Genomic DNA, 22492 nt, shown 5'->3' on the forward strand with positions numbered 1-22492 from the left:
AATTAACCATCATACCCAGTGAGATTAGAGCATGATGAGCAAGGGGGAGAGTGTTACGAGATTGGAGAATGCAGGGGTCAAATAATTCAGGGATGTATAGGTAGTGGTGTGGAATAGATCATGGAAAATATAGGATCAGTATAGGTCCTATAGGAAGGCACTGTTGGGAGGAGGTCATTGAGAGGACATGACCACTGCCCATTGACCCATGAACTGGACCCCATCAATGGGAAGCTCCTCACCCTGCCCCCTGTACTTGGAAGGCATGGTCCACCCACCATTCCCATACTAAGAGCCACTTCAAGGACATAGCCTTGAGAGAATAATGCATTATTCAGATCATAAGGATGGCACATGTGACTGAACCCCATTAAGGCCTTGATGTAAATTCTAAGGATCCTGATGGGTGGGTATGGTGATCTATTTGTCTTGTGGCTGCCCAAGACAAGCCTTGTATATATGTTCCCTTTGCTCATTAAAACAGGCATCTAATAATTTGAGCGACTTGCCTCTTTCTTTGGTCTCTCCCTGCCCTCCACACACAGGGGACAGTTTTGAGTCTCACCCAAGGAACTCCCAATGTTGTGAACCAATAGGCACTTAGAGGAAGTATAACTGAAACTGACCACAGATCAATTGCTCAGAGTATGTAGGATTTATACCGACAGAGGGGTAGAGAAGAACATAGTATCAACTTTAACAATAAGATCATGATATAAAGCAGATTTATATTACGACTGATGTGAAAACCTTTTGTTCCTTCAGTTATTCTATTCATTGTTAGGGAGTGGAGCTGAACTATGAACTAACTTTTGCCAATAGTACTTTTATTTTAACTAACATTTTAGATAAGTTAGGTATGATCAATGTGAAGCTCATTTTTAGAATCTCAGTTTTTCCTTTATCATACTATCTTATTTTTAACAGCATGAGGAACTCAGGAACAGTTCCAGGAAATTGAAACACCATCTAAATTAAAAGTATCAAAAATTGTTTATACTTTAAAATTAATAATCAAAAGTTTAACCCTAAAAGGCAAGTGGACAATAATGTCCAATCTTACCCAACTTGTGAGGCTAATGATGAGTGCAACTGGACTGATCATAAGTGAAAAAAAATAAAATACTTATTGTGAAAGAGTAAATACAAATCTGAAACCTTGCAATGCAACATAAATGAACAAAAATTCCTCTAGATTTCAATGTTTGGTCTATTTAATTTTATTGCAGCTGAACTCATCTCTTCCCTGTGAGCAGATTGCAACATAAATTGATATTTATGACATTTTATAACTGTTCATAGTTCAGTGTTAAGAAAACATCTGAAAATGCTTTTTATTTATTCCTTTTGAGATAGGTAAGAAAGAAGTCAGGTTCTCCGTTGTACCTTTGTTGTGTTTTGCTTTTTTGCTTCCTTTTAACTTCTCATTATATGCTAAAGTTTAACTGACTGGGAGCAAAAAAAAATACTTTCCTATTCAACCCACATACTGGGGCCCATATTCAACCATTCTAGCTCCTTTCTGCTTCCTTTTCCCCTTAACATCCGAATTGCCCACCTTGCAGAAATCCAATTCTGGACCAGCTCAGCTCTTGCTTTCTCTGCATTTCCTTCATCCTGCTATTGGAATGTGCCCCATGTACCCTGAGTTCAGGATCTTCAACTTCTGTTGGGCTCCTAATGCTGTAAATAATGCTGAACATTCTTCATCAGCATCTTGTCTTTCCCATGTCATTTCCCTCAACACCCCTGCTCAGCACTCTGCCTCACACGCTGCCTTTGGCACAGAAAACAGATGCCTTCCTAAGTGTCCTCATTTTCTTTTTTTTTTAAATTTCTCCCTAACCACTCTGGCCTTAATACTCACTAAATTATCCCCATAGCCTCCCATCCTTGCCACACCTCACACCCCAGTGTAGAAGTGGTTCCTGGGTCATCTGAGCTGCTTTCCCCACCTTTGCCTTCGTGTCTGCTACTTGCCAGCCCAGCTAGATGCATTCAGACACACTTTTCCCATGATCTCCTTTTCCTCCCTGTCATCTTCAACTTCTTCTCTGGATATATATACTTCAATCTCTTTTATCTAAAAAAAAAAAAAAATTAACAATGGGGCACCTGGATGGCTCAGTCATTTCAGCATCAGAGTCTTGATTTCAGCTCAGTGCATGATCTCAGGGTGGTGGGATCAAGCCCTGCATGGGGCTCTGTGTTCAGGGTGGAGTTTGCTGGAGAATCTCTCTCTCCCTCCACCCCTCCCCCTGTTCACGAGTGTGCTTAATCTCTCTCTAAATAAATAAGTAAATAAATAAATAAATGAAATCTTAAAAAAAATTAACAATGACAACAAAGCCCAAACATTTACCTCCCCTCACATACTATTGCTATTAAGCAATATCTCTCCTTTTCACAGACAAGCTTCTTAGCAGAGAAACCCACACTGATTATCTCCCTTTCCAGAGATCTCTACTTGCTTTTGTCTGGGACTCCACTTACCATTTCACCAAAATTGCTCTTAGCAGCATCCTTAATGCTATTCCATTGAGCAACCTTCATCAGTCTGGGACATATAGACATTTAAAGAGTTAAAGGAGGAATATGAACCTATGCAGTTGTTGAGAAGGATCTTCCAGAATGGTAGGAGGAAAGCCATGGACCAGTTTTACATAAAAGTCAAGGGAAAAGAAGTGTCAGCAAAGAGAACACAAACAATATGATCCATGACTGCAAAATGATTTTTTTAAAAAATAAGAATTGGGACCTGTTCAATGGAATAGCATTAATGTAAAGAATTCTTGGATCACTTATATTGTATACATGAAACTAATATAACACTGAAATTAAACACTTCTCTTCACATTTACAGACTCTCTTGTTGACTATCTGTTTCCATGTAGCAATTTTCCTATGACTTCTAAGTACTGACTATAATCATTGCTACCTTCTTCAGGTCCAGAACCTTACAACTATGGTGATCATATGATATAATGTCCTGATTTGGGCTCTTTTAAGAGTGAAAGGGGGCACTATTAATAACTTCACTGTGATAACAAGCATAGACTAGGACTCTCCCTAGCAAACAAGTCATAAGATTACTTTATTTAATACCAACTGACATTCTCAAAAAATTAAACATAAAGTTACCATATGACCCAAAATGACACTCCCAGGTGGCATTTTTATGTTCACATAAAACTTGTACATAAATGTTCATAGAGTCATTTTTCATAATGGTCAAAAAGTGGAAGCAACCCAAATGCCCATCAACTGATGAAGGGATAAACAAAATGTGGTATATCCAGACAATGGGATATTATTCAACCATAAAGAGTAATAAGTACTGATATATGCTACAATATAGGTGAACCTTGAAAGCATTATGTTCAGTGAAAGAAGTCAGACACAAAAGTTACATGATATATGATTCTATTTATATTAAATGTCCGTAGCCAAATTCATAGAGACAGAAGTGTATTTGTTGTTCCCCAGGAGTTTGGGGAAGGGAGTGACTGGTAACAGGTATGGCGTTTCTTTATGGGACAATGAAAATGTTCTGGAATTACTTTGTGAATATACTAAACTACTGCACTGTCCACTTTAAAAGGGTCAATTTTATTTTATTTTTAATTGTTCTTTTATTTTTTATTTTAATTCTAGTTAACATACAGTGTTATATTAGTTTCAGGTGTACAATATAGTTATTCAACAGTTCTATACATTACTCAGTGCTCATCATGGTAAGTGTACTCTTAATCCCCTTCACCTATTTCACCCATCCCCCCACCCATCTCCCCTCTGGGAACCATCAGATTGTCTCTATAGATAAGACTCTGTTTCTTGGTTTGTCTTTCTCTCTCTTTTATCCTTTGATCATTTGTTTTGTTTCTTAATTTCCACAAATGAGTGAAATCATATGGTATTTGTCTTTCTCTGACTGACTTATTTCACTTAGCATTATACTCTCTAGCTCCATCTATGTTGTTGCAAATGGCAAAAATTTCATTCTTTTTATGGCAGAATCATATTCCATATGATTCCATATTATACACACACACACACATATTTACCCAAATACATGTGCATACACATACACATGTATTTATCCATTCCTTACCTATTCATCTATTTATGGACACTTGGGCTGCTTGGCTATTGCCTTGGCTATTGTAAATAATGCTGCAATAAACATAGGTGTGTAAATATCCTTTTGAATTAGTGTTTTTGTATTCTTTGGGTAAATACCCAGTAGTACAATTACTGGATCATAGGGTAGTTCTATTTTTCACAGTGGCTGCACTAGTTTGCCTCCCCACCAACAGTGCAAGAGAGTTCCTTTTTCTCTACATCCTTGTCAACACCTGTTGTTTCTTGTGTTTTGATTTTAGCCATTCTAACAGATGTGAGGTGATATCTCATTGTAGTTTTGATTTGCATTTCCCTGATGATGAATGATATTGAGCATTTTTTCCTGTGTCTGTTGCCCATCTATATTTCTTCTTTGGAGAAATATTTGTTCATGTCTTCTGCCCAGTTTTTAATTGGATTATTTGCTTTTTCTTCTTTATGTATTTGAGATACTACCCCTTATCAGATATGTTATTTGAAAATATCTTCTCCCATTCAGTAGGTTGGGGCCTCTTAGTTTTGTTGTTTTCTTCACTGTGCAGAAGCTTTTTATTTTGATGTAGTCCCAATAATTTATTTTTGCTTTTGTTTCCCTTGCCTTAGGAGACATATCTAGAAAGATGTTGCTATGGCCGACATTAGGGAAATTGCTGCCTGTGCTCTCTTCTAGCATTTTTATAGTTTCAGGTCTCACACTTAGGTCCTTAATCCATTTTGAATTTATTTTTGTGCATGGTTTAAGAACATAGTGCAGTTTCATTCTTTTGCAAATAGCTATCCAATTTTCCCAATACCATTTCTTGAAAAGACTCTTTTTCCCATTGGATATTCTTGACTCTTTTGTCAAAGATTAATTGACCATATAGTTGTGGGTTTATTTCTGGGCTTTCTATTCTATTCCATTGACCTATCTGTCATTTTTTGTGCCAGTACCATACTATTTTGACTACTACAACTTTGTAATATAATTTGAAGACTAGAATTGTGACACCTCCAGTTTTGTTTTTCTTTTTCAAGATTGCTTTTGCTATTTCGGGTCTTCTGTGGTTGCATACAAATTTTAGGATAGCTTTTTCTAGTTCTTTGAAAAATGCTGTTGGTATTTTGGTAGGGATTGAATTAAATATATGGATTACTTTGGGTAGTATAGACATTTTAACAATATTTGTTCTTCTAATCCATCAGCATGGAATGTCTTTCCATTTCTTTGTTTCTTCTTCAATTTCTTTCATCAATGTTTTATAGTTTTCAGATTACAGGTCTTTCACCTCTTTGGTTAAGTTTATTCCTAGATATTTTATTATATGTGGTACAATTGTAAATGAGATTGTTTTCTTAATTTCTCTTTCATTATTAGTATATAGAAATGTAATGGATTTCTGTACATTGATTTTATATCCTGTGACCTTACTGAATTCATTTATTAGTTCTATTAGTTTTTTTGTGGGGTCTTTAGGGTTTTCTATATAGAGTATCATGTCATCTACAAATAGTGAGAGTTTTACTTCTTCCTTACTGATTTGGATGCTTTTTAGTCCTTTCTCTTATCTGATTGCTGTAGCTACCACTTCCAGTACTATATTGAATAAAAGTGGTGAGAGTGGACATCCTCGTCTTGTTCCTGACCTTAGGGGAGAAACTCTCAGATTTTTACCATTGAGTATGATGTTAGCTATGGGATTTTAATATATGTGATCCTTATTATGTTGAAATATGTTCCCTCTAAACCTACTTTGTTGAGAGTTTTTATCATGAATGGATGTTGTACTTTGTCAAATGCTTATTCTGCATCTATTGAAATGATCACATGATTTTTATCTTTTCTCTGATTGATGTGATGTATCACATTGACTTGTGAGTATTGAACCATAAAAGAGACAATCTTATTATGTGTGCATTATATCTCAATAAAAATAAATCTTAACAAATAGTCCTTCCTACATTAGCATCCCACATCCAGTTACCAAATTAAATTCCCATTTCTTATCTCATTAAATGGCACCATCCTCCATACAGATTCTAAAGCCTAAAATCTGGGAATCATTGTTTACACTTTTCTTCTATTCCTGAATTCAATCAAAAAGATCTTTTAATTTGACCTTCTTAATCTCTTGCGTCTCCTCTTCTCTCCATTGACATTGTCCCATTTTAACTCCACATCCTTTAGTTCCTTCTTAACATTTATCATCATTCATTCACATAGCAAAGAGTCATTGAATACCTATTATATGACAGATTCTGTTCTAGGTACATGTTATACATAAGGGAATAAAATGTAGAAATATCTGCTCTTGAGAAGCCTATATTCTAGCTGACAGAGAGCAGTATAAACATAAAATATAATAAATAAGTTCATTATTATATGATAAAAGGTGGTAAGTGCTATAGAATAAAACAGAGTAAGGGTAGATCAAGAGTGCTGGTGGGTAAGGGATTGCAATTTAAAATAGGGAGCTCAAGGAAGGTCTTATAAAAATGTTTCACTTGGGTAAAGACTTAAATGAGGTGAAGGTGTAGGTGTACCTAGAGGAATACATGGAGATATTTAGAGGAAAAAGATTCTCAGAAGATGAAACAATCAATACAAAAATACTTAAGAGGAAGTACGTCTGGAGAATTTGAGGACTGACTAGGAAGGAGGCCAGAATGGCTGAAGCACAGTTATTAAAAGAGAGAAAGTAGGTGAGGACAGAAATGTGATGGAGAGGACAAGTTAAGTAGTACCTTTAGGTACTTTAGGTACTTTGGTTGTTACTCAGGGTTTTTGCAAAGCATGGTTAAGTTTTAAAATAATTGTTCTGGTGCTGAATACAGATTTTTTGAGGGTAAGAGTAAAAGCAGAGAGACATGTTAGGGAGTTGTGTTTTTTTAAGATTTTATTTATTTATTTATTTGAGAGAGAGAGAGAGAGAGAGAGAATCTGAAGAAGACTCCACACTGAGAGCAGAGCCCAACACAGGGCTTGATGCAGGGCTCAATCCCAAGACCATGAGATCATGACCTGAACTGAAATCAAGAGTGGGATGCTTAATTGACTGAGCCCCCCAGGTGCACCTTGGAGGTTTTTGAAATAGAAGATAATGGTAGCAGTGAAGGTGGTTGGAAGTAATAGGATTCTAGCCATATCATTACAGTAGAGCTATAGGATTTGCTTATGGATTGGATGTGGGGTGTGCCAGGCACTGTCCTAGTCACTGGTCCCCAAGTGGCTCACCACTTGGTCCCCAAGATTTTTGGCCTGAGCAACTAGACAAATGGAGATGCTGTTGCCTGAGGTGGGGAAGGCTACTGATGAAATTGGGCATTGTGGGGTAAGACCAGGAGTTCAACTTCAGACATGTTAAGTTTGAAGTGTCTACTAGATGTCCTAGTGGAGGTGTTGAGAAAGTAGTTACATACGTGAGGCTGCAATGTGGAGGAATGTGCCAAGATTTATATATATCAGTGAGGCATCAGCATGTAGATGATATGAGTATAGAGAAAGAAGACAAGAGGATGAAGGACAGTATCCCAGGGCACTCTAACATAAAGTGTTAGTGAGAAGAGGTGGAATCAAGAGAAACAGACCAAAAAGCAATGACCAGTAAGGTAGAGAGAAAACCAAGAAGATGTGTATCCTGCAAGCAAGATCAAGAAATGATATATAAGAAGAGGATTTATGTAACTGTATCATTACCAATAGGTCACTTAAGATGAGCACTGAGAACTGACCATCAAATTCAGCAAACCCATTTCTGTGGAATGGTGGGACTTAAAGCTCAGTTGAAGTAGGTTTACCGAAAGAAACTGAGAAGAGAGGAAATGGGGCAGTGAATACTGACAACTTTTCTGAAATTTGCTACAGCAAGGAGTAGAGAAACATGGCAGTAGTTGGTGGGGAAAGTGGATCAAGAGGAGACTTCTAAGATGGGAAGAGTATCAGCATATTTGTATGCTGATGGGAATGATCCACAGGTGAAGAAAAATGTCTTGGGAGAGGAAAGTTGAGAACTGCTTTGAGTGAGAGTGAATGGATCTAGGAATGGAAGGGACTAGCTTTAGGTGGGAGCACAGCAAGTTCATCTCTTGGGTTAGGCAGGGCTTTCAGGATGTGCAGACCTTGAGGGTAGGTAAATGCGGCCTTGAAAGTCTCCAGAGGTTCTCTTTTGGGTGCTTCCATTTTCTCAGTGAAGTTGAAAGCAAAGTCAACATCCAAGTAGGAGGGAATGGAGTGGCAATATGAGGGAAGAGAAGTAGTAAAATAGTATCCAGGGGAGAAGAAGGATGAGTGGACATAAAGCATGATTGCTAGACAACACAAAGAGCCCATTTGAGGGTGCTGGTCATGAAAATCAAATAAGATCTGCCAGTGAAACTCTCTCTCGCTAGCCTGTTTGCTCCTTGTTCACAGTCAGACCATCAGCGGCTAGGACAGTGCCTGGAACACAGCAGCCACTCCACCCCACCCTGCCTCTAGTCTCACCTCACTCTAATTCATTCTCCATACAGCTGAGAGAACAGTATCATTCCTCTGCTTATATTTTCACATACAGTGGCTTCCCATAGACCCCAAACTTTTTACCACGATATAGAAGCTCTTCATAATCTGGTCTCTGGATGGATTTCAACTTCACCTATTGTGTTTACCCTCATACCCTCCAACAACAGCTACTTAAAAGTCCCCATAATGTTCCTTGCTATCTTTTTTGGACTATAGCCTTCGCCTGATTAACTCCTACTAATGTTTCAGGGACTCAGCTCAGAAATCACCTCCTTCAAGGAACACTTGCTGACATCTTCCTAACATCACCACCTCCCATTCTGTGTTCAATGCCCCTTTGTGACGTCTATCACAGCAGTTCCCTTTCTATATTATAATTGTCTCTTCTCTTTGTTCCCCAAAGTATTGTATATAAATTCTAGAACAACAGCATGGTATTTATCTGTATTTGGAGCTATGACCATGGTGTCTGGCATATAACAGGTGCTCCAAAATGTCTGTGGAATGAAGAAGGGGAAATTAAAGTCAATAATAGTTGTCCATTGTCTATCCAGGCAAAGACCAGTGAATGTTAATACATAATATATAGCAGGATCTTTCAAGACAGCCATTCTTGATCTTTTTGGTTAATTTGTTTGTTTGACTCTTCCCTACTCCTAAATATACTTTATGGCATATCTTTGATTTTTGCAACTAAAACAGTTGTGATTTACTTAAAATTTGATTTACAGACGCCATCAGTAGGACATACTCTTGGAACAGTATTTCAGATCCTGGAGTTAGGTGGCTTTGAGCCATGCTCATTCTCTTATGTACAATTAGCTAAGGAGGAAGAGGTACACACTCTGAAGTCCATTAGACCCAAGCTGGATCTCTACCCCTTCTCTTTACCTCTCTGACTCTCAGTTTCCTCCTTTGCAATAAGCTTACCTGGAGCAATGTTGTAAGATGGCATTTTGCAGATGAACAATGAATACTAGTTAGCTATTATAATTGTGACTGAGAGCTGAACAAAACCAACTGTTGCATTTGACAAATTACCTCTTGCCCTGCTCTCTGAAGCCTGCCTCCCTGTCCCCCTTTAGGTCTTACACTCTATGTCCTCATCTTCTCTGGCTACTCTATCTAAATTAGTTTTCACTAAACCTCTCCCACTCCCTCTAGCTCACGGGTCCCTGTCCCCACTCCAGCTCCTCCTTTGTCATCACAACTCTCCATTTCTTCCTTGGTGTTGACCACCATTTGTAATTCTAGAGTGTAAGTCCCATAATTGTCTTGTTCAACGTTATAGCTCCTGTGCCTCACCCAGAGTCCAGAACAGAGCTATTAGGCAATCAGTGAATATCTGATGAATGGACAAATTATACTATATTTTGATCATATTGGGCAACCAATTTGTATAGGAATTTTTTGGAGTTAACTTCAGTGAGATTCCTGGAAACTGTTTCTGCCTTCCTAATGTGAGGAAGACATGTTTGTCATCAAACAGGATCAGCCTAGGTACTAGACTTCCCCTCTGCTGCCCTACTCCCAAGGGCTTCACCACTGAAGAATATTGACAATTATTTCAAAGAAGGTTCTATTCTTGCAGAACAATGTGTAAGCCTGGATCACCTTCAAAAGTTCTTAGTAATGCATGAATAGAGAACATCTAGAAAAATAGGTAGTTTCTCAAACGAAGCTTCTGTCAAAGAAAGGAATACAATGAATATAAAATCTATTGGTCATGGCTTAAGACGAAAATCACAAACCAGCTACCTGCATTTTGCCAGATGCTGAGGGAGCATGTCAGACTGCGTTAAAACACTGATCATGCCCTGCAGTCGCTTCCAAGCTGGCTGGAGAAGTCAAGACTGACATCCTTGAAATCTAGTGAGAATACAAGTCGACATAAATTACTAGCTAAACCTTGTTTTACAGAGGAGTACTAAAGTTACTGGAACTTTAGGCAGAATGCCCAAGGAGAGGGAAGATCATTGAAGGCTGAAAGCTTCCCAAGCTGGGGCTTGAGGAAAGAGCACGAAGAATAGAGAGGCGTGGCCAGCGGAAGAGGGGCCCATGCAAGAGTAGCGCCCCCTGCTGGTAGTAGGTTTGCCGTTCACCTAAGGAAGGACGAGAACCGGGCCCTGGAAGGGGGAAGTGAGTGCAGCGGCCAGGCAAACTGCCATTACACGTTGGACAGCCCACCTGCAAAAGTTGTGGTTTCCTGGCCACTTCTCTGCGGACTCCTGCCTTCTCCGGAACAAAGCAAAACTAAACCAACACCACCATAATAACTGCAACAAAAAGGAAACAATAAATTCTCTACCCACAGGATTGGCAGCAGAGATTCCACGCTTCTGCCAAAAGGAACCATAAGGACAGGGTTTATGAAAATGGGTCTGGCTAAACAGTTGTTATTTCTGATAAAGGACGAAAGATTGAAAACAAATGATAGCAGGACACAGAGCATGCCCGTGTGTGTGGGTGTGTGTTATGTTCATGCATGGTGTGTGTGCGTGGGTGTGACTGTATGTGTATGGTGTATGTTCATGTTGTATGTATGGTATGTGCTGTGTACAGTACATGCACTGTATGGTGTATATGCGTGTGTGTGTGTGTGTTTGTGTGCGTGTGGAGGGCGCATGTTTCCCTCCTTACCCTGGCATCTGCTTGGCTATCCTTGGTTCTGGGCTCCCTGAAGGAGGGCTGGGGCGCAGTCCCCTTCTCCCTTTTCCACTTCTGGCACACTTGGCATCCCCCTTATGACCCGTGCCCACCTGTGGGGACTCTCCCTCCCACTGATTTCCTCCCCAGTGGTGGGAGGGGAGCCACGCGCCCCCTGTGAAGTGGGAAAGCAGAGGAAGTGACTTTGATGGATCACATTGTACTGGAGGCCCAGCGCTAGCAGGTTGGGGGGGGCAGCTCCAGCCCACGGGCCTCCAACCAGGAGGGGGTTGTTCTGATGAGATAATTTTTCTCATTAACCTTGATAACTCTCTGCTGATATATGGATCTGTTTGCACTAACGCAGGGCTTTCTTTTCTTTATCTTTTTTTTTTTTTTAATCTGTCTACACTGTCTAGGGAGGAGAATGCAGAGCCTTATGGTTCCCTGCAGCTGCGAGGCCCAGCTGTTGAGGAGCCAGGTTGCCAGCTTCTGGGTGCCCCGGGCTGACCTGGAGGGAGGAATGCAACAGTCCCTGTTTTCAGTACTGTGGCTTTTCTTAGCCATAAAACTCTCAACAAATATAGACTGCATGTTGGAGGGAGTGAGAGGTTCAGAGATTTAAGTATTTGCCTGCCCCAAAACCCAGCTAGCTGCTCTGGCTCTTTACAATCGCCCTCTTTGTTCAGATACTCTGGACTCTGCCCCAGTTGTTCTTTGCTGTAAAGTAGTGGGGCACATTCCTAATCATTATCTAAGGTGTCTTTCCCAGAACACTTTCTCTTCTCCCCAGTTAACATGAATTTCTGTATCATATACATACTTCTCTTACGGTATTTATTAAGTCTCTCCCCTTGGTAGGCTGTGAGCACTTTGAGATCTGGGCTATCTTTTTCATCTTTGTTTCCTCAGTATTAGTATGGTGTCTGGCACAGAGTAAGCACTTGATACATGTGTGTTGACTTATGAATGAGAATAAGACATGAAATTCGGGAGTACCTTAAATGCCTGAGGGAATTCAGTTTTAAGACGAATTTATTAGCATAAGCTGCATTCTATCCATTTGGGTCCTAATGTTGTATCCTCTGATCTGCTCATCTAGACGCTTGAGTACCTTCCCAGAGTTTCTCACAGAAAGAGAGGCCAAGACAAGTTGATATACCGAGGCTCTTGTCCACTATCATGCAAACATAGGGCCCAAGAATTTAATATATTAACAAATACTTTTATGAAAACCCAATGTAAGATAATTATGTTGTTTATGAGATAAGGACAGCAGTTATTTTATTTTTATTTTATTTTATTTTTAGGACAGCAATTATTTTAAAAATAATTCACAATGCACCACAGGAAGTATGCTCCAAATATGGGACACAAGTGAAGTGACCATCTTTCACATAAACTAACTTAGAAACTACATCAAAATTCAAAAGTAAAGCTCCTTCATTAATAAGATGCTCAGGCAGAAGCTTTTCTTCATCTGATCCTCCCCAGCCACATACACACGCCAAACACCTTCACCCCTCCACCAGGCGGAAACCATTCAATAGCCTTTGCTTATAGACTGATGCTCAGTTTTAGAAAGATGCCATTGTTTCAAGAATCCTCCTAATTCATTAATGAGGCCAACAAAGACGTCACGTTGGGTCATAGGGCAGGGCGAGTGGAATTTAAAGAACTCTCCAGGCACTCTCCTCTCTGCAGAATGCAGGAGGAGTCAGCAGGCAGCTGCAATGGAGTTGGAGCCAGGGTTGATGTTCAAGGAAAGACTCGGGCGAGACAGAGAGGGATGGCATTCTCCCTTTCAACAGGGGTGGTTCTCAAGCTTAGTGAACTTGTCATTGCTGACACTGCTGGTCCTGAGAGCCACTGCTCTATAGGAACCTGACCTCAGAAAAATGCCAGGTTACCTCAAAGTTATTGGAACTGGGAGAGGAACCAGTGAGTACTGTTTGAATTATAGAAAATCAAAAGCTGTAAAGGATCTTATAAAGCTCCTGGTCTGTACCCTTATTTTATAGACAAAGAAACAACAGCGACTCAGTGAGGGCAAGTGGCATCATTTTAAACATAAGTGACTCAATATTATACCAAGAGAGATACATTTTTGGTCATGAGGCCAACTGAGACCACTCAAGTGGTTGCTTAAGCTACTAAAGATATTGTAACGATTACAGCAATATACACCATGGGATTTAGAAGGGAGTACTTGTTCTTTATCTAAAGATTCTGGTTCCTGAATTTGATGTGAGGAAAACTGTGTTCAAGTTGTGCTCATAAAATGATCTCTTCCTACTATGTGCCAGGCACCCTGCCAGGCCCTGGGGACAGAGCTCACAGTCTAGTGGAGGAGGCACATTTTTGACAGTAGGGTTAGAGTTGGCCAAAGACAGGTTCTCAGAAAAGCTTGGCCTCCAGCTTTTTATGAGTATATCAGACTTATAGGTTATGGACGAGTGGAAGAAGCTGAAATGGTTGCAAAGTGGAGTTCCCTTCAAATGTGTCTGAGCCTTTTACAAATGTATAGATACATCTGAAGTCAATGAAATCATTATGCTGTTGGCTTATGCTTTGAGGAAGCCTGGAAGGTAAGTCCCAGGCAGAGCCAGTGGTCCTATTTTTGCTTTCATCACATGGTTTTTAACCTATCTCAGCCTTAGTTTCTTGTCTAGCTAATGAGGTGGATTTAATAAAATGAGATAATGAGAGTCATGTGCCTCACATAGGGCTTGGCATGTGGAAGACATGCAATAATATTGTAGCTTATGCCAAAGTGAGAGAAAGGATGTTTAAACTAATAGCAGATAATACTTTAATTTTGTTTATGATGAAATCGACAACATTATTATCTCCATTTTGCTAATAAAAAACAAAGGTTCAGAAACATAGAGAAACCTGCTTAAAGTCATGCAGTTAGTAGGTGTGGATCATGAATTCAAACCCAAGGCTGTCTAAAACTAAATTTGTTTTCTTAATGATGCCTTCTTAATGATACTTTAGCCTGTGGGAGAGAAAAAAAGTCTGAAAAGAACTGTTTGTTACCTGATCCAAGGAATGAGTTGACCTACAATATCTTGCTTTTGATGCTGCAGTACATTATCACTTCAACTTTCTTAACATTATTTCATAAGGTAAGAGTTAAAAACTAGATCTGTGGTCAATTGCCACATCCCTCACCTCCCCCCTTTACCTAACACTTAGTCTACTTCGTTCATTTATACTAGCTGTCTCTTTCCTTTGGCGTCTGAACTTACAGACCTTGAATACTCATTTTATATTTCTTCTTATAAAAACACCCTGATATATTATACCAAGTCTGTACAGGTAAGTTCATAGCAAATTTACCTAAGCAGAAAAACAAAGAGAAACCAAAAAAATGGAAACAACCCATATGTCCATTAAAAAGTGAATGTACAAAGAGTTGTGATATATCCATAAAATGGAAAGTAGTAGTACTAAAGTGGAATGAACTACCAATACACATAGGAACATGGATGAATCCTGAAAACATTATGAGTAAAAGAAGTCAGACACAAAGAACACATAGTGGGTGATTCAATTGGTATGATATTCTAGAACTACAGTTTTATAATCAAACTCACCATGGTGACAGAGAGCAGATCAGTGGTGGCCTGGGGTCAGGATGTAGAATGGGTGGGGGATTGACCTAGAGACATAGGGAGGTTTTTGGGTTGATAAAAATGTTCTCTATCTCGATTGTGGCGGTGGTGATCACATGGTGTATATGTTTGCCAAAAGGCATTATTATAGATGCATTGAATTACATGTAAATTACATCTCAATTAAACTGAGTTTTAAAATTGGATCTTGTTGGGCTGACTGGGTAGCACAGTGGGTTAAGCATCCATCTCTTGGTTTAGGCTCAGGTCATGATCTCAGGGTTGTGAGATCAAGCCCCATATAGGGCTCTGCCCTCAGCACAGAGTCTGCTTAAGACTCTTTTGTATTCTCTTTCTGCCCCTCCCCCCCACACACTTGTGCGTGTGCTCTCTCTCTCTCTCAAATAAATAAATTTTTAAAATAATAAATAAATAAATAAATAAATAAATAAATAAATTGGTTCTTACTTTGACCAGCAAAAGGATGAGTGGCAGCACAAGGCCTTCGAGAAAGGAAAGTACTAGATAATAGGATAAGGTCAAACTATGCCCACTTGGCAAACGTGCTGAGGGCTTGACGGTAGCAAACTTCCTTGTGTCTCTGAAAATATCTGCTAAACAATATTTGCCTGAAAAATTCCCAGTCCTAGTACTCTAGATTTATTTCACAGAGACATTAAAAGAAAGCAATATAAGAAACATAAACTCATACTATGGTAGAAAGCATATTTAAGGAAATGACCCTTCAAAAGACTGTAGCATGCCATGATTCTGAGGATTTTATCAGGAGCTTGAGCCCATGGTCATAACGGACTGGGTGCAGAAGTGCTGGGAAGAGTGAAAGGATTGATTCTGAAAAGGCAGCTGGCATTAAAAGACAGAAAATTATATTACTCCTTACTTGAAACAAAGAAAGGGAATTCCCATTATTTCTGAATGAAGATGAGACTGGGTTAAGGAATCTAGTTCTCCAAACAAGCTAGATAATATATAGCCCAACACCACAAGAACCACAGACACGGGAAAATATTCCACATGGGACCTCTTGTTTATGATATTTGATCTGGAACTTGACATCTCATCAAGATGCAAATAATGGAAGAAACTTAAAGATTAGCTAATGGAAATGTAGGTAGTTTACATACAAAACCTGGAATTCACCCCAAATGCTTTATTGTACTGATAATTCACACAAATCCTCAGTGTGGTACTTGGCACAGAATGGGATGTAAGTAAATCTTTGCTAGAAGGAAGAGAGGGACAGAGATACGGAAGGAAGGACCATATTTTAAGTTTTGGATGACTCCATGTATTTAAAGGCAAAAAATAATGTATTAGATAAAAAAGTTCAGTAAGTAAAATACATTAACTTTTTTTAAAGATTTTATTTATTTATAGAAGACATTAATTTTTTAAAAATTTTATGCCACACCTTCCAACCTACCCCCTCCAATAATCTATTGATAAGTGAGTTAAAATATATATTTAGAATAATTTTAGGAGTCCATAATTATGAAAGGCATATATAGGGATGAGTGCTAAGAATGCATTTCTGTCTCTGCATTCCTCCCTTAGCAAACTCTGGGTGAGGAAAGAGAAAACATGCTTAGACCACTCAGGGGATGTCACACGCTCAACTAGGCATCCGACTTAAGGATGGGAAATGGGCCATGATTATTGAGTAGCCATGGCAGTTCAGCTGATGGATGATCAATGGACTTCAACTCAGATGCACAGTTTGACTGACAGAAGAAAATTGTCATTCAGGCTAATGGGGAGCTTGAATTGGACTCATGGTGTTAGAAAGTGAGAAAAGGGTAAGTCTTCCCAAATGAGAAAAAAATAATCTCTTTGGTGAGTCCATCCTTTTAGCCTGAGTCCCTTTGATAGTCAACAGTGTAAAAGTTTGCATTTTCAAATGATCTTTTTCAGTTAGGATTTTATCAACATTCTTTGTTGGTATTATTTAGTATCTTTTCTCAGACAGAGGCTAGAAATTGCCTTCTTTCCTCCAGGAGAGAGTAACTGAGCATTATAAAGGTTTTCTGCCAAAAGCACGGGGCCTCAGATAAGTAATCTCATCCTTCACCCATGATAAATAAGCTATTAAAAATCAAGAAAAAAAGGTAACAGTTGGAATGTCTGAAATGCACAATGTTGTAGAAATCTCATTTGTAAGACCACAAGTCTTCTCCATTGTTTAGCCACAATGCTGGAGTCTTCTCTATTTATATTTTTGTTTGGGGATTTTTCTCTTCCCCAGGCTGAAGTGCTTTGTGCATGAGACAGAAAAGCTGCCAGGACTAGTCCATCTGGCTGGCCAAATGGATTGCGCTCACTGGAGCATTGCCAGATGTGTATCAGTAGAAAGTTTAATTTCTGGGCAGTCTAAGCCCTTGGTCCCTTTCTCAGTTTAATGGAAATCACGTTTCCATTTTCCAGAAACTCCTGCAATTGGCCTGAGTGTCGTCACCCGGTCTTGCCTCCCAGTCTCAATAGAGATCACCCTCCTCGAGAGTGGAACCTCTCCACTCTATCAAGTCCAAAGCAGTGAAATGAGTTTGACAAAAGGGTTTATGCCAAGTGAAAAATCACTATGTTACATTTGATTACATTTGTCTGAACTTGAACAATTTTAGGAGCCAGAGTAGTCATTTTAGTTAAGTAATTTAGTTTAAATTGCATAATTAAGAAATAAAATTTCATGGAATTCCCTAGATTAATTTGCACTTATACTTAAGAGCATCAACATTTATAATCAATTTAAAGAGGAAATAGGCCTAGAGTATTTTATAGTTTGCAGTGAAACCTAATTGGATTCATTTGGGCTGAAATAAGAAATACAGAGAGATCTGATATATTTTTAATTTCCCACATCTTAAGGACAAATAATGGGCATTTAATCTTTGTGAGGCACTGAGTTTTATACTTGAAATTGCAGAAATTGTGGCTTTCAAAGATAAACTGGCTGATTCTCCTGTGTTCTTACCTTTTGAGGAAGGCATTCAGCAGAGCAGGATTGTGGCAAGAACTCACAGGCCAGGTTGGCCTACACATGGTGAGTAGGTGATGGCCACCGAGGAGAGTGTTTGGGACCAGTGTTCTTGTCAGCCCTCTGTATGTGTTCTCTGCCCACACTTGTCACTCCCTCTTTCAAAAAAATATTTTAAATGAGAGTGTCAGATTTGAGTGTTTAAGAAGATTCTGCCTGAGGTATAGGGAAGGGATTTGAGGGGAAATGGATGGAGAGAACAAGGGATCATTTTTAAGCTCATCTGTCTATCCTAGTCACAGATCCTGAGATCCTGAATGGAGACAGCAGTAGTAGAAGTGCAGAAGAGGAGATATTCTAGAGGTAATACCAAAAGGACTTGGTAATCTATTGGGAGAAGATGTGGGGGAAGGGAGAAATGAGGGAGTGAGAGAAAGCAAAGATGACTGGCAGGTTTCTGCCTGGGGTGACAGCTAGTTATCCACATATCCAGACACCCAAGTTTGTCCAGGCCTGTAGTACTATCCTTTTATACTCCGGTGTGTCCCATTTTGGCAGATAGATTTGTATGGTCACTTTAGTAGAAGAATGAATGACAGTCACATTGAGAATATTAGGAAAGAGATGTGTTGGAAATGGAGATTTTGGACTTGAGATGCCTGTGGTTAGCTGTATTTATTCATTCACTTCCTTCAAATCTTTGTTCAAATCTCCCTTTCTCAATGAGATTCTCTTGAACATCTACTTTAATCCTTCAACCGTCCGCCTTGTCCCATTCCTGATCCCCCTTATCTTGCTCTACTTTTTCTTTAATCTTAGCACTTAACATCTTCCGTTGATTAACATGTTCATTGACCATTGCTTATCTGCTATGTTGGGAGCTCCTTGAGGATAAGGATCTTGATCTCTCCTGTTCACAGATGTATTCCAAGTACCTAAAACAGTGCCTGCTTTTTAGTAGGTGATCAATGACTATTTTCGAATGAATGAATGAGTGAAATTAAGGAACTCAACAAATACATATTGAGAACCAACTATGTTTTGAACTCCTGTGTGTGTCTTAGAAACATTTGGTAGTTTCCAGGATGCTCAATAGAAAGTGAATACATGTGACTCTGAGGCTTGAGGAATGGTCTAGGCTAAAGTTATAAAAGTGTATATCAGTACTAAGCAGATCATGTTTGCACTATGGCATGAATAATACCCCTTAGTGAAATCATTTTAAGAAGGGGCTCAGGATTGAGCCTAGAGATTAACAAAAATTAGGGGAAGGTGTGAGGTGAGAAATTTGAATGGAGACAGAGTAGGAATAGCCAATGAAAAAGCACAATAAAAAAAGGGTCGTGTCATGGAAATTGAGGGGGATTAAAAATAATTTTTGTAAAGAGAGAGTTATAAAAAGTATGAAATAAACCACATTATTCAAGTAAAGCCAGAATTGCCATTGAATTTATTAGAAAGATGGTTGCAATGGAATTAATTGTATTCACATTTGGAAGCCCTTGCCCCTAATATGACTGTATTTGGAGATAGGGCCTTTATAGAGGCAACTAAGGTTAAATAACTTCATAAGGTGGGAGGGGTTGCAAAACAAATAGGACTGGTGTCCTTGAGAGACACCAGGATTGCACTTGCGAAGAGGAAAGGCCATGTGAGGACACAGAGAGAAGGCAGCTGTCTGCAAGCCAAGGAGAGAGACCTCAGGAGAAACCAAACTTGCCCACACTTGGATCTTGGACTTCTAGTCTCCAGAACTGTGAGAAAATACATTTCTGTTGTTTGAGCTACCCAGTCTTTGGTATTTTGTTATGGAAGATTTACCAGGCTAATACAATGGCCATTATAGATATTGGAGTAATAACATTTTCAGGTAGTAAAAGCTGATATCATAGAGCAGTAGGGTAGGGAGAGAATGGGGAGAGTACACTCCCCTTTATATAGAATTGTGGCTAATTGTGGGGGAAAGAAATTGCCCAGGAACCAGAGAGGCTGTGTTGAAACCCTAGGAAAGCACAATTAAATCGTGGTTACCATAAATTTCCAAGAGACGAGTTGATCATCTCCACACTATAATATGCATAATTATGCATGTTGATTAGAGCATATTTCTTTGTTTTGTAACTGAAGGAAATCTTGGGAGAGTTTTTAATTTGAACGAGGCAGGAGAATCTTACAAGGACATTAGCAATGAAGTTGGCATTGGCACTCTTTTGGTGGGATTTTAGAGTCACTAAATCAGCTGGACTTCACTATCTAAATTATATCATGTTGATGCTATGCCCCAAGTTGTAGAAGAAAGTTTAGTGTTGTTTGAAATCGTCTCTCAGAATTTTTTAATGCACATCTTGGGTTTTTTTCTCAAACTTTATCACTGACAGTTTAAAGTCAGGACCGAGTTTTTCTTTCTGGAGGGCATAGTTTACTCCTACTAAAAGAACTTTCCTGAATTAGCATGTTATACTTTTCAAAGTGAGTTTGAATTTATTGTGTCCTAATTCTTCTCTCCCTCCCAAGGAATTTGCTTTTGCAGGTACTCCACATCTTCCCTGAATCACCCATTTCCCATCACAATACAAATGCATTGTTAGTCTCCACTATTCAAAATAATAATAAAACACACCTTCTACCCACATTGTCCAAGGTATCAGTAATTTTGTTCTTCTATCTTCTCTACGATACTCACTTCTTAGCTGGTCTCATGGTGATTCTCAGGTATACACATCATCACCTCTAAGCTGATGACTCCTTAACCTTCCCCTGGACTTTTGTCTGGTAAACCTGGGCATTGATAATTAACATATCCAAAAAAGCAAGCATCTTGATTCTCACTACCATCTCTAATCTAATCCTTACCATTAATATTCTACCAATAAACAGCTTAATTGACCCAGGTGCTCATGCCAAAACTCATCAATCACCCTTAAAACTTTTTTCTCAATCCATCACTAGAGTTGTGTTTGCTCTACCTTAAAATGAGACACTGATTTAAAAAACAAAACAAAGCAAGATGAAAAAACAAAAACCCATGGTGCTCATAAAGGCTGGTGCAGGTAGCCAGGGGTGGTACTTACTGCCCAAAGCTTCCAAAGGGTTCACTTATTCCCTTGTCCCCAGTGGCCCCCGCACAGTCCCCATACCCTTATGTGAAGTGTATGTGATTTCAAAGAAAGATTGAAGTTTTGACAGCAGATTCCTTCCCGCCTTTGCCTCAAATCCCCTTCCTCTCCAAATGTCTCAAGTTCATCCCCACAGCTGACATGGGAACCACTTGGCTACACTGAAGAAACCCTGCCGGTGATTTAAAAATGTACAAAAGAGGTAAAACATCTATATAAATAAGAAAGGAGACCCAGGCCTCCTGGGTTTCTAGGGACTGCCTCCTGGCTGCTTCTCAGCTGCACCACCGGGCCCTGGACTTGTTCTGCTTAATTTTCCCACAGCACGAGCCTTGCAGCCCTTGGTGGGGCTTGTTCTGGCTGAGACAGCCTAACCCACTAGGCGCGTCCTGATGCTTCCCAGCTGGGCCAGGAGCATTCGCCAAGGGCGAACCCTGCCAGAGCACATCCGGCCTGCCCCAATAGATACTGCGTTTGCTCCACAAGCAGTTCTGAGACGGATGGACTCAGACCTCCTGAGGCTGTAGCCCTTGTGGCCACACCATTGCCTACCCCACCTGCCAGTGAGTAGCAGCACAGGTGCATCCTGGATGCAGTTGCCAAGTGATAAGGACTTGAGGTAACTGGCAGTGGGAGTTTGTCTTTGAGGGGTACAGGAGTGTAGGAGACAATGGCCTCAGCACTTGGTTGGGCCAACAGGTCTTTTCCATGCCGTGCTGCACGAGCACGATGCCGGACGGTTGCGTGAAGGACCTGATGACGCTGAGGTTGTACAGCTGGCTGCCCTTGAATAAGGTTGGGCAGTTCTTTTCAGGGCAGGCACACCTGCTCTATCACGACTTGCTATTTGAAGCCAGGTGTGGCAAGTTCCCGGCCAGGATCCTGGAGACCCTGGGGGGCATGCTCATTGATCTCCTCGATACACTCATTTGCACTATAAAAGGACCAGCCGTTAGTGATGCCACACACCAGGAGGATCCTCTGAGCGCCCCTGAACACCGTGCACAACCTGTGCTGGCCAGACACGTTCGAGAACTCCAGCTTGACCCACTGGCCCCACTGCAGGATGGTAGTCATCTAGTAGTCGATCCGGTTACTGCAGGCTTAACGCAGCCCAGGCGGTACCTTCTTGCATGCGCTCCAGGATCTTGCCGTGGCCCACGTCGCTGTCGTCCACCAGCAAGAACTTGAGCAGGTAGCTATAGCTCTTGACCAGACTGCTCTGGGTCCCATCCTTGATCATGTGCACACAGGACGCAACCCTATGCTCGTGGTGCTGGCTGGGTAGGAGGCCATGGGACATCCCCTGGGAGCCCTCAGACCAACCTACTCGTGGTGTTTCAGGGAGGCAGCGCAAGGCGGTCCCTCCTCAGCACCACCTGTCTCACCTCAACCTGAGGTTCCTGCTTCTGCTAACAACCTCCGTACCATTAGCATGTCTTTCATGGGTAACTGAAGTAGTCCCTAAACCAGTATTCTTGCTTATTCTGCTCTTGCTTCCATGATATATTCTCCA

At 40.2% G+C, this 22492-nt stretch overlaps 1 pseudogene; it reads right to left on the reverse strand.

Annotated features, from left to right (window-relative positions):
- Nucleotides 1–21346: 21346 nt before the first annotated feature.
- On the reverse strand, nucleotides 21347–22279 carry LOC116632436 (annotated as a pseudogene).
- Nucleotides 22280–22492: the final 213 nt, after the last annotated feature.

Source organism: Phoca vitulina, unplaced genomic scaffold (assembly GCF_004348235.1).
Source record: "Phoca vitulina isolate PV1807 unplaced genomic scaffold, GSC_HSeal_1.0 scaffold1, whole genome shotgun sequence".
Lineage (NCBI taxonomy): Eukaryota > Metazoa > Chordata > Mammalia > Carnivora > Phocidae > Phoca > Phoca vitulina.